The sequence below is a fragment of the Pristiophorus japonicus genome, chromosome 14 (genome assembly GCF_044704955.1).
Source record: "Pristiophorus japonicus isolate sPriJap1 chromosome 14, sPriJap1.hap1, whole genome shotgun sequence".
Lineage (NCBI taxonomy): Eukaryota > Metazoa > Chordata > Chondrichthyes > Pristiophoridae > Pristiophorus > Pristiophorus japonicus.
In genome coordinates this window covers 61156225-61168180 of record NC_091990.1, presented here as the reverse complement: position 1 = coordinate 61168180, position 11956 = coordinate 61156225, and the positions used below count along the sequence as shown (strand labels likewise).

Here is an 11956-nt window from a genome sequence, read left to right as displayed (position 1 = left end):
GCAGGTACAGCACGGGGTTAGATACAGAGTAAAGCTCCCCCTACACTGTCCCATCAAGCACTCCTAGGGCAGATACAGCACAGGTTAGATACAGAGTAAAGCTCCCCCTACACTGTCCCCTCACACACTCCCAGGGCAGGTACAGATTGAACTAGATACAGAGCACAGTCCCACCGAATATATTTCAGCTTCGCCCTCAGACGGGCACCTCCGATTGCACCAGTATGATTTTTCCCGTTGACCATACCAACCTTTCTGAGTGAGATTGCCAGTTTAGTGGTAATTAGTGTCCAATTAATGACCGTTACTGTGCTCCATTAAGACCCGAGTTAAAGTTGTCACATGAGGTCCTAAGAGCTGACAATGGGAGGAGCTTTTCATCCCGCCAGTCTGTGTCGCATGTAGACCCAGGGCTCGGAGGTGAGAGACCAGTAAGGTTGGCCTACATAGCTATCGGTGGCAACCTACTTAATGGAGCCACGGTGGCAGCACAGAAACACCACAAAACAATCAGGAATGATGGAGAAATGTCAAAAAGCAGGAAAATCTGCCAATTATTGTGTAATAGCAGTGTAATTCATTACTGCAGGGATCCACACTCTAACTGCAGAGCTGGATTGAAAGAGGGGTGTGAAAAGCTGACATGTAATGACAATGGGTGATTAATAACAACATACAGAATGTGAGCGCACTGTGGTTTACTCAACAACCCCATCTTTGTACAGAAGCTTAGCCGAAATTTTGTTTTTGCAAAGAACCTTTGGAATAGGATTACTGAAAGGTTGCCAGCAGAGCTGTAGTCTGATTAGCCGCCAAATAAGTGATTTGTTTAACATTGAGATTTCTGCCTTGCAAGTTGCAGTTCCTAATTCTTTTTTCCCTTATGCTGAGGGACGGGTGCCCAGTTACCAGCAGGCAGCGGCCCTGGCAATGCAAACTACGAGTCGACTGTTGCTAAGCAGAACACATTTCAACCCATGTCTCTGGTTATTCACAGCCGAAATGCGCTGGTGACAGGGTTCAAGTCTGGAATAAAGTACACATAATCAGATGGATTTTCTATTCCCAAAGTGCCGTGCTTTAGGCTCAGGGCATAACACAAACAATATCAGCTCATTGTCGGCATTGATCAGACAACCCCATTGATTGGGCTTGACAGTGACTGCACCCACCAGGAGGTCTGATGATTCGACCTAGCAACTACAAATGCTCCTTTCATTAAACCTAGACGCTGGCTGAAAGTCTGAGGCAATCTTTTGGCAGAAGTGGAGAGTCAATAAGAAATTTGCAGTCTGTGCCACCAGCGTCTGGGTTTCAGTGGCCACAGGCCACCATCTCTTCAGGTCCATGCACGGAGCTGACAGCTCCCTCTCAAAGCTGTGCACAGCCCATCATCTTGTTTCGATGCCACTGAGGGACAGTGCTTAACTGGGTCATCAGTTAACAGTGAACCTCAAGATCACGGGTATCATCATGCCATGGCTTTCTGGGTCCCTGTCATTGGCACTCAGTGCCCTTCTCAGTCTTCAATCAGTGATCAGTGTTACTCTTGGTCCCTGCCGTCAATGGGCAGTGCTCCTCTCGGACACAGATCAGCCATGATCTAACTAAATAGCTTGAGGGACTAACTGGTCAACCCCTGTTCCTATTCACAGTGCTAGTGACAGCACTGTATTAAAACTGTAGGCCCAATACTGACACTAACCCTGGCTCTGTAGCACTCTCTTGTTTAATCCCATTCTCGAGGGAGCGAACATGAGAAATGCTGGGATTTATTGGTACGATGCATACAGTTGAGGCATGAGGGTGGAGATGAAGGAGTTGGTTAGCCAGCACTTCATGTCAACCAAATCAGCATCAGCACAACAGAGTTCTCACTAGATCTCTTCTGTTCTGTAGCCTAGTCTCTCCCCTTCCTCAGTGGATCTCTTCTGTTCCGTACCCTAGTCTTTCCCCTTCCTCTCAGTGTATCCCTTCTGTTCCGTACCCTAGTCTCTCTCCTTCCTCTCACTGGGAATATGCACGTCTCGGTACTGCCTCTCCCCCAATAACATCTGTTGTCTGTCTCCTCGATCTGCTCCGTGCCAAAATAAATTCTATCAGTCCGTGTCTGCAAACACGCACAAATCAATCCTGATCAAATCTCCGCCCCGAGCACCAGGAGTGTAAATAGGCTGCTCCTAGAGTAGCAAATCTGGATTTAATCCAAATAAGCACTTGGCCTACAAGCCGCCACTGAACCAATCCACAGAAAGCAAGGAGGTCAGCAAAAGTACCATAAAGTATGGCCAATGAGCAGCACAAGTTTTCCAGCTGCTATTTTTGGTAAACTCCTGTACACTGGTGTGTAGCAACACACAAACATGATTGACACAATATTTTACAGCAATGACTCTGTTTTAATGGATGATTTAATTGTGCTTTGATCTTCTTTTGTTCACCTTTATGTGGATTCCCAAGCAGTCATGAATTCCCACTCCGACACTCTGTCCCAAAACCATTACTCGTAAGCTGTCTGCAATCTGAATCGCAGCACACACAGACCCAGAGCGTTAAAATAGAGCTGATCAAAGATGGCAGCTCACAATGGGCACATAATGACTCTTTGCAAATGCCCACTTTTTCTAAAAGATGTGCTTGACTTTGAATGCCCATTGTACAGGCTGACGGCATTGATTGTGCTTCGAGCCTCTGGAGGTCTCACACAACTATGAGTATTTCACAATACTGAGTGCAGAGAATGGCTTGGCAGTTGTATGACATTCACTCGGGCAATCAGCAGCTCCATTAAGTTTCTGCTGAGGCAAAGAAATGAAACGTTAGATTGAAGCTGACAATCTCCTCTTGTCTGGTGCTGTATTATTTGAGTGTGTCTTAGTATGAGCTCCTGTACACAGACAGTACAGACCAGCTAAAAGGCAACAATCGATGTATGTCTGGGATGTTTTGGGTTATGTGTGTGTCTCTGTCAGCTGCTGTACATGTACAGTACATAGCAGATCAAAGATGATGAATGATGGGATTTACTCTCACATTCTCTGGATTAATAGTCCAGTAACATAACCATTACACTCCCTTATAAACTGTGATCCATCCTAGTTAATGGCTCCATTAATGGTGTATTGAATATCATCATAAAGGAGGATTTCAGTATGTCTGTTCCAGGTAATTCTGAAGTGTTGGGGCACTGCTTCAATGTAGATGACATTGTGTTTTTGGAAAACTCACGTCGGGGTCTAGTGCACTCTACTCACCATCTTGAAGGAGATAACCAGTGGAAGTTGGTGGTGAATGCCCTCAGGTGTGGTATTATGGCTTTGCACATTTGGAAAAGGAGATCTCTAAGATATTGATTTCTCGATATGAGAGGCGGTGTTCCCAGTTGTTGATTATATCCGTACCAGAGGGGTCCTGCCAACTTCAGCCTGGGCACAATCTTTCAGGACTGTGCGGGGGAGGTGAAGGAAATCTTGATTTTTTTTGTCTTTCTTCAATGACATCAAAGTTCAATGTAAGTGTCACGTTTTTGAATATTTTGCCCATTTGACACAAAAGGCTTTTCGGATGATTCATGTGAAGATTTTGTGAGAGAGATGGGTGACAGTGAACCTGAGGGGAGTACCGATGGCAGAGCTGAAATTTGGAACAGCATGGTAAGCCTGTTGAGCATAAAACATGTTCAAGCAGTTCTCCTTCATGGCTCAGAACTCCTAGGCATGCACAGACGGGCTTCCAGGAACAATCTGCGACGTGCATTTGTGGCAAAAATAGCAAGTGGTTGCCAGGAAGGAGGGCTCCGGGTACATTGCTCCTTCACTCAGCACCACGGAGCCCACTTCAGGGCAGCCGTGTTGCTTTGCCAAAGCTGCTCACGTGAAGTCCTGGATTAAGCAGCCAGTGATAAATAAATCAAGTACGCAGCACTTGACTTGAATGTTTAGAACATCAAAGTGGCTGTCACTCTGCAAACTGCTCTGTGCAGGTCCTTTCATACTGCTGAAAGTGGATGCTCATCTTCCAGCTGATGAAGGTAATCTGAGGATAGATGCTGGAGGCTGGCTATGAGAACCCATGCTCATATATCTCGGCTTTGCTAGTCGAGACAAACAGCTCGTGGATGCAACTTCTGTTCCTGGCCCCCAAATTAGCTGCTATTGTAAACGGTTCCCTCTGCTCTGGTCTTGTCTCCCTTCCTTTCAAATCTGCCATCGCCACACCCCTTCTCAAAAAGCCCATCGTGGATCCTGGCAAACTATCGCCCCCTCTCAAACCTATCATTCCGCTCCAAAGTCCTTGAACGTGATGTTCCTTCCCAAATCCGCGCCCATCTTACCCGCAACTATATGTTTGAACCTCTCCAATCAGGTTTCCACCCCTGCCACTGTGCTAAAAGGGCCCCTGTCAAACTCACAAATGGCATCCTGTGTGACTTTAACCGTGGTGTATTATCCCTCTGCATCCTTCTCGACAGTTTGTGACACCGTTGACCATACCATCCATCTCCAACGCCTCTCCTCCAGCTGGGTGGGATTGCCCTGGCTTGGTTCCATTCTCATCCATCCAGTCATGGCTAGAGAATCGCCTGCAATGGCTTTTCTTCCTGCTCCTGCATCGTTAGCTCTGGAAGCACCTGAGGATCTATCCATGTTCCCCGTCTATTTCTCATCTACATACTGCTACTCGGCAACATTATCTGAAAACAACATCCAGTTCCACATATACACTGACAACACCCAGCTCTACCTCACAGGGGGTCCGAGCTGGGCAAGCAGTGGGAACCAGTTCTCTGTTCTGAAAAATGTCAAGGCTGTAGCTGGTTAAACGCTAGCTGTAGCCTTGCACACACTTGGATGTCCATAAGCCTGGGGTTTGCCAACCTGTACTGAGGCTCTCAGGACTCAGTACAGTACTCAAGTGGGGTGTACACACTCTAAATCAGGAAAACAGAAACCCTACCCGTGCCAATATCACAGCAGCTTTGTTTGGAGATTCTTAACCAGGGCAGGGGCGGTCTCCATGGGGTGGGGGGGGGAATTGGTCTTCGGTGATAGTGCCACATTGGCGACAGTGAATCGCCTGTCCATTTTACACCGTGACAGACTTTCTTTTCCATTTGTGTTCAAGAACGGGCTGATGAAGAACAATGGTGGCACTCACAGGAAAAAGCTTCATCACAATGCTACCTCAAAATGTCTCCCTAATTTAGAGGAGTGATGAAGATGTGAAGATGGCTGGCGCTGGAAATGAAAAAAAGACTCAGGTGCAGCAGGAGGTTTACGCTATGTCCAACCCACGTTGTACCTCATATAGGTGTGTGTGACAGGGCAGTGCAGAGCGAGGTGTACACTATCAACAGGGTCACACACACTGGGCCTGTAAATTATCTGTAACATCACCCACACTGGGTCCGTACATTGTCTGTAACATTACCCACACCGGATCTGTACATTATCTGTAACATTACCCACACTGGGTCTGTACATTATCTGTAACATCACCCACACTGGGCCTGTACATTATCTGTAACATTGTCCACACTGGGTCTGTACACTATCTGTAACATTTCCCACACTGGGTCTGTACACCATCTGTAACATTACCCACACAGGGTCTGTACATTATCTGTAACATTACCCACACTGGGTCTGTACATTATCTGTAACATTACCCACACTGGGTCTGTACACTATCTGTAATATTACCCACACTGGGTCTGTACACTATCTGTAACATTACCCACACTGGGTCTGTACATTATCTGTAACATTACCCACATATTGCCAGAGTTACGCCACATATTTCGAGGCCAGAAATGCGCCAGAAATATTTTGCCACAGTTTCCCTGATCTATAATTCAAATTTGGTGCCACGCAACATATCCAGTCGTTTCGGGGGGGGTGGAGCCTGCTGTTTGCGCCAAAAAAGAATGTCGTACCTTCTGCGCATGTGCGGGAAAAAAAGTGACGTTTTTACGTTATTTCAATGGATGCACATGCGCAGTACAGCTCTGGGTTGGCAATCGGCCATTTTTAAAGAGCCAGTTGTGTGCGTGAGAAGGAGTGCTGTGTGAGAACATTGGAAAATCGGAGCTACAATACAAGATGCAACGCGGTGCAAGGACCAAGATTTTCTGACAGGATGAAGTGGAGGAACTAGTTACTGCGAATGAGAACAGATGGCAGGAGCTGGATTGTGTTAGGGAAATTGATGGGATTGAAGGCCGATAAATCCCCAGGGCCTGATAGTCGGCATCACAGAGTATTTAAGGAAGTGACCCTAGAAATAGTGGATGCATTGGTGATCATTTTCCAACAGTCTATCGACTCTGGATCAGTCCCTATGGACTGGAGGGTTGCTAATATAACACCACTTTTTAAAAAAGGAGGGAGAGGAAATGGGTAATTATAGACCGGTTAGCCTGACATCAGTAGTGGGGAAAAAGTTGGAATCAATCATTAAGGATGAAATAGCAGCGCATTTGGAAAGCAGTGACAGGATCGGACCAAGTCAGCATGGATTTATGAAAGAGAAATCATGCTTGACGAATCTTCTGGAATTTTTGAGGATGTAACTAGCAGAGTGGACAAGGGAGAACCAGTGGATGTGGTGTATTTGGACTTTCAAAAGGCTTTTGACAAGGTCCCACACAAGAGATTAGTGTGCAAAATCAAAGCGCATGGTATTGGGGGTAATGTACTGACGTGGATAGAGAACTGGTTGGCAGCGAGGAAGCAGAGAGTCGGGATAAACGGGTCCTTTTCAGAATGTCAGGCAGTGACTAGTGGAGTGCCGCAGGGCTCAGTGCTGGGACCCCAGCTCTTTACAATATACATCAATGATTTGGATGAAGGAATTGAGTGTAATATCTCCAAGTTTGCAGATGACACTAAACTGGGTGGTGGTGTGAGCTGTGAGGAGGACGCTAAGAGGCTGCAGGGTGACTTGGACAGGTTAGGTGAGTGGGCAAATGCGTGGCAGATGCAGTATAATGTGGATAAATGTGAGGTTATCCATTTTGGGGGCAAAAACACAAAAGCAGATTATCTGAATGGCGGCAGATTAGGAAAAGGGGAGGTGCAACGAGACCTGGGTGTCATGGTTCATCAGTCACTGAAAGTTGGCATGCAGATACAACAGGTGGTGAAGAAGGCAAATGGTATGTTGGCCTTCATAGCTAGGGGATTTGAGTATAGGAACAGGGAGATCTGACAGCAGTTGTTCAGGGCCTTAGTAAGGCCTCACCTGGAATACTGTGTTCAGTTTTGGTCTCCTAATCTGAGGAAGGACGTTCTTGCTATTGAGGGAGTACAGTGAAGGTTCACCAGACTGATTTCAGGGATGGCAGGACTGTCATATGAGAAGAGACTGGATCAACTGGGCCTTTATTCACTGTAGTTTGGAAGGATGAGAGGAGATCTCATAGAAACATATAAGATTCTGACGGTACTGGACAGGTTAGATGCAGGAAGAATGTTCCCGATGTTGGGGAAGTCCAAAACAAGGGGACATGGTCGAAGGATAAGGGGTAGGCCATTTCGGACTGAGATGAGAAGAAAGAGTTGTTAACCTGTGGAATTCCCTGCTGCAGCGAGTTGTTGATGCCAGTTCATTGGATATATTCAAGAGGGAGTTAGATGTTGCCCTTACGGCTAAGGGGATCAAGGGGTATGGAGAGAAAGCAGGAAAGGGGTACTGAGGGAATGATCAGCCATGATCTTATTGAATGGTGGTGCAGGCTCGAAGGGCCGAATGGCCTACTCCTGCACATATTTTCTATGTTTCTATGACACCAGCAGAGGTCACATAAAAGTTCCATCCAAAGAAATGAGGAAACGCTGGAACCAAGTTGCAGATTACTGTGCAATGGTGACCACCCCGAGGTCTGGAGGCCAGTGTAAAAAGAAGTGGCAGGACCTTGGTCAAGTAGTTAGTGTAAGTAATATTTTCATTTATTCAATGGAATTGCAATTGTAAATGTGACCATCTTATCTGTCCCACCCAGCAGAAAGACACCCTCTCTAAAAAGTCGCATTTTCATCTTTGCAGAAGAAAATACAATAAATGAGAAAGAACTCGAACAGGAGGCGTCTCGGCAAATCTGCAGCCACTGACACCCTTGGAAGAGAGGATTGTTGCTTTGATGGGTCCTGCCTGGAGAAAAGCAACCACCACTGCACAAGCTGGGCCCACACTGGAGGAAGAGGGTAAGTCCTGCAAATTCATCGTGGTCTTTCAGGTCAGCCTGCTGCCTGCACTGTGTGAGTCTACACATGCCACCCATCCTGCCCCCTCCTCTGCTGCTAACCATTTGTCTGTGTTCTTATATTTTGCAGAACTTGAGGCCAACCCTGACGATGCAGAAGAATATTCAGACGAGGACGAGCCTGAAGAGGAGACCATCTTCCAATCCCACCTTCCAGACCAAGAGCATGGGGGTGAAGGGGAAGGGGAGGTGGAGGGGGCAGGGATGGATGAAGCCCCATCTCTTGTACTCACTCTGAACGAAGTGCCGGTGCTGCCCATTGAGATGCTAGACCCTTCCCTGACTAGTGCTTTGAGTGTTGGTGGGACATTCCATGGTTTCCCACCGTCCGAGGCTGCGGGTCCCAGTGGGATGCAGCAAGGCACACCCAGGGTCTCACCATCCCAGGCGACGGGTCCCAGTCGTGGGGTGCGGGCCACACCCTTGGGAAGGAAGGGAAGGTGAGCGCAGAGGTGCAGGATCCAACAGATGTGGTTCAGATGATGGCAATGAGTGCGGAGAGCATTGACCTTACCCGATCACTCCTGGACACCATCAGTGGGGTGGGTGATGAGGTAGCGTGACTGTCGGTAGAAGTAACAGCAATCTCACGAGAAATGGGAACGATGTCCGGGAACATAAGGGAGGGAATATTTCAGTCAGCTGAAACCATGTCAGTGACCATGAGGGAGGGAATGTCAGGGTAGCTGATGCGCTGTCAGTGAACATCAGGGAGGGAATGTCACCGGTAACTGAGACAGTGCCAGGGCGCATGAGGGATGGCACGTTGGAGTTAGCTGCTGCAATAAGGGAACAAGCCCAGACCCGGCACCCATTGACAGGATCAACTCCCACTCCAATCCTCTCACCAGCCTCTGAAGAGCCCCAAGCCGAGCCCTCCATATTGCCGCCTGGGCTCTCCCCCAAACTCATTGCAGTCTTGTGCCTAGTGCAGCAGCCTTCCGATTGGCACCTCCCTCCAAACCCCCCCGCACCCCCCGCCCTGTTTTGCAGCCGAGCCCCCGTGTCTGGGCGCAGGGCCGATTCTGCCGGCTGACGCTACGACCCTCCAGCCCTGTTTGAAGATGTTCGGTGGTGGCGTGTGAGTAAAAGAAAACTGAAAACTTCAGAAATCCCAGAAACTTTCATGTACTCAGTTGAAAGGTATAAAAAAGTTGAGCTTTATTATGGACATTTAAAGTGTTCTTGACTCCCTCCAAAAACGTCGATGAAAGACAATGGTGTCTTTCAGCACCGATCTCTCAATGTGCGCTGCTCTCTGTTAACTCACCAGAAAGTTTTTCGGGAGTGGCCAGATACGCCGAGCTGGGATTAAAATTTGGGGGGCAAACTGTGAAAAATGCTGAAAACTGGCACAGACATGAGGGAACGTCAAAAAAACCTAACCTAAAAAAATTGTAACTAAAGCAGTTTCACCAGCACAGATTCCAGGGGGAAAGCGATCCCATTGGTGAGTGCCGATTGTGTAAACCATAAACGCCCGACACTGTTTACTTTTCCTCTCCCTTCTTAAGATAAAAATTTATAACCCTGGTTTAATGCGCGGCACAGATACAATAATTCATGTTGAACGTCACATCGCAGGAGTGCAGGATATATTAACACGGTTATTGCTACAAGGCTGAGCTGTTGCACCTGTCACAGACTCTGCATCAAGACATCACTCAGCCCCGCTCTCTCCTGATGGTCATACTGCAGTCTCCTCTGCCCGAGAGCACTCCCAGCTAAATACATTGTGTGTGTGTGTGTGTGTGTGTGGGGGCGGGGGGCGGTGAGGGGTGAGGAGGGGGGGGGCAGGGGATATATTATCATCCATGACAGCAGGATCTCCGTCACTCTGACCACTAGATAAAGGGTCCTGTCTTTTGCAGGAATATATATATTTTTTTGCTCTGAGTCAGGTAGCTATCATGTACATAACACGAGCTGCAGCCTGGAGGACGACTTACATCTCAACTCCCTGGTGAGAGATAGCACGTGGGCATGTTTTTAACCCTTCCCCTGCCTCCTTCCTTCCGGCCATCTGCAGCCCCTCTCCTGCACATCTACACCTCTATGTTGATGTCAGCTTTTTACAGCTGGTATTAATGCTGCACCGAAGGTCCAAATGATTTGCAGAGGCACAGCCCTCGTTGCTAGAGGTTACAGGTGTGACGGTGATACCCCTCCGAAGATAGTGTTGCTCTTTAAGTCCTCTTGGTTTTAATTGCGATTACTCCTGGCTCTACACTGATGCACAGTGTACATACACCGTGTGCATGCTTCGGTGTGCTTAACACAGAGATGTAGAGTGACGGCAAGTGAATCCTACACACGAGCTGAACATGACATCTACATACAGAGAGAGCCCCAGGGGCTGGCTCCACTGTAATTGGGGGCATAGACTCAGGCTCGGGAAAGGGAAGGTTACACAGTTTAGATTTAACTGCTTCACAAAGGGCGTGGTGAATATGTTTCCCTAGGCTGCCCAGGCATAGAGTGAAAGCAGAGAGTGACTGTAAATTGTAGAGGGAAGTCGGATAGCGATTAAGAGCAGCAATTAACGTGTATAAGAGACAGAGCAGGGCATTTTTTTAGGGACCCAACTATTTGTAGTAACTGAATGGCTGCCATTTCTGATTGGCTCTCCATTATCACATAACCTATTGCTGATTGGTCCCCTGGGAGGATAAGCCACACCCTGAAATTTCTCTGGAATGTGTAAGTGGAACCGCCCAGCCCAAGGTCTCATTGACTTTGAAAATTGTAATATGATGCTTTCTGACTTCAGAAGCCAGAGAGCACACATCTCGAACAATCCAGCAAAAGCCACCATTTGCCAACTGAAGTCCCCAGCGCAAGTGCTTCCTCCCCCAGCTGAAGTCCCTTACCCCAGCGCAAGTGCATGACCTTATTCCCCCGCCGCTCCCCGCCCCCCACCACAGATGAGACATTGTGTGTGGAGGTTTATTGGGTATCAAGTGAATAGTGACACTGACGTGACTTCTGGATCTCATCCACTCCAACAATGTCCCTTGAACCACACGCCCTGAGCTTTCCGAGAAATCAGGCGTGGGCGTAAAGGGGGTTGGAAGAACATGATCCATCTTCCCTGAGTTCCGTCTCTCCCCTCCGATCACCCCCTACCCATGTCTCTCCCCGCTCCCCCACCCCCAGCCTCTCTCTCTCTCTCTCTCTCTCTCCCTGACGAAGGATCATCGACCTGAAATGTTAACATTGTTTCTCGCTCCACAGAGGCTGCCTGACCCGCTGAGATTTCCAGCATTTTCTGTCATTATTTCAGATTCCAGCATCCGCAGTATTTTGCTTTTGTCTCTCTCCTTCCCCCCACACCACTCCCCTCCCAGTCTCTCTCTCCTCCCCTCCAGTCTCTCCCTCTCCTCCTCCCCTCCAGTCTCTCCCTCTCCCCCCCCCCCCCCCCCCAGTCTCTCCCTCTCCCCCCCCCCCAGTCTCTCCCTCTCCCCCCCCCCCCCAGTCTCTCCCTCTCCCCCCCCCCCCCCCAGTCTCTCCCTCTCCCCCCCCCCCCCAGTCTCTCTCTCTTCCCCCCCCCCCCCAGTCTCTCTCTCTCTCTCTCTCTCTCTCCCCTCCCCCCCCAGTCTCTCGCTCTCTCTCTCTCCCCTCCCCCCCCAGTCTCTCGCTCTCCCCCTCCCCAGTCTCTCTCTCCCCCTCCCCCCCCAGTCTCTCGCTCTCCCC

General features: G+C 48.6%; 1 long non-coding RNA gene across 1 annotated transcript in view; it reads right to left on the bottom strand.

Moving 5' to 3' along the window:
• Positions 1 to 2732: 2732 nt before the first annotated feature.
• LOC139279404 (uncharacterized) overlaps positions 2733 to 11956 on the bottom strand; it is an 11525-nt gene continuing 2301 nt past the window's right edge. The window contains exons 2-3 of the long non-coding RNA XR_011596466.1: positions 3255 to 3659; positions 2733 to 2795 (exon numbers count right to left, since the gene is read on the bottom strand). This is a non-coding gene — a long non-coding RNA (uncharacterized lncRNA). The remainder of the gene's footprint in view (positions 2796 to 3254; positions 3660 to 11956) is intronic.